Here is a 1016-nt window from a genome sequence, read left to right as displayed (position 1 = left end):
CACTCAATTACTGTTTTATGAATATGGATCGCAAATCATTAAATACAAAAAAATAATTTACGGCTAAGTCGTAGATATAGCTAATATGTGTCACCCATTTTAGTTGGAAATCAATAAATAATCCAAGATATTTGATTTAGTCAACTCTTTCAATATTTAAACAATTACAGTTATTATATTTTTTGATATGGCAAAGTGTGGTAGGTATGTAAACAATAAACATAATTTCTTTTCAGCATCAGAATTAGTATTCTGAATATTAAAGAGAATATATTTAGATTTTGTAAGGTTTAATTCAAGAAAATTATTATTAAACCACAAATTTATATATAAAAGACTTGAATTGCTTTAGTATATAATTTATCAGTATTTTTTTCATTTATAAGAATAACAGTATCGTCTGCAAAACACACTATATTGGCATCAACATCAATATTAAGCAATCCATTTATATATATATATAATAAAAAAAAAATGGGCCCAAGTACAGTCCCTTGTGGTACACCGTGATTCAAGGACATAGACATAGACAAGGACATAAATATTCCATTGAAAACAAACACATTTCTATATGTATATTTTAACCACTAAAAGTTTCTTCAATAGTACCTTTTTCAATGTCAAACAAAAATTCATCTTCTCTTATGAAAAAAATATAACAAATTGTATCTTTAGGTAAATCTTCATGTAACTCAATATGTAAAATTATATTTTTTTTAGTTGCAGAAATATTCATTGGTTGGTAAACTGTTTAATTAGAAATATTGACCTATATAATTTAAAGTCATTTGGATCATTATACATCAATGGAAGTTCTTGTTGATTTTTATGAAAAGTTAATTTATAAGATGTTAAATTCTCATAAGATTGGCAAAATGTATTATTCTTAAAATCTTCATCTTGACATTCTTCAGGATAACGTTTTCCATTTATTTCATACCAATAGTTTCTAACACAGCAATGATCAAATTCACCTGGATCATGATTTTGTGTATTTAATTTGTTTGTTTGTAATC

The sequence above is a fragment of the Acyrthosiphon pisum genome, chromosome X (assembly GCF_005508785.2).
Source record: "Acyrthosiphon pisum isolate AL4f chromosome X, pea_aphid_22Mar2018_4r6ur, whole genome shotgun sequence".
NCBI classification, from domain to species: Eukaryota; Metazoa; Arthropoda; class Insecta; order Hemiptera; family Aphididae; genus Acyrthosiphon; species Acyrthosiphon pisum.
This window is presented reverse-complemented; position numbering follows the sequence as displayed.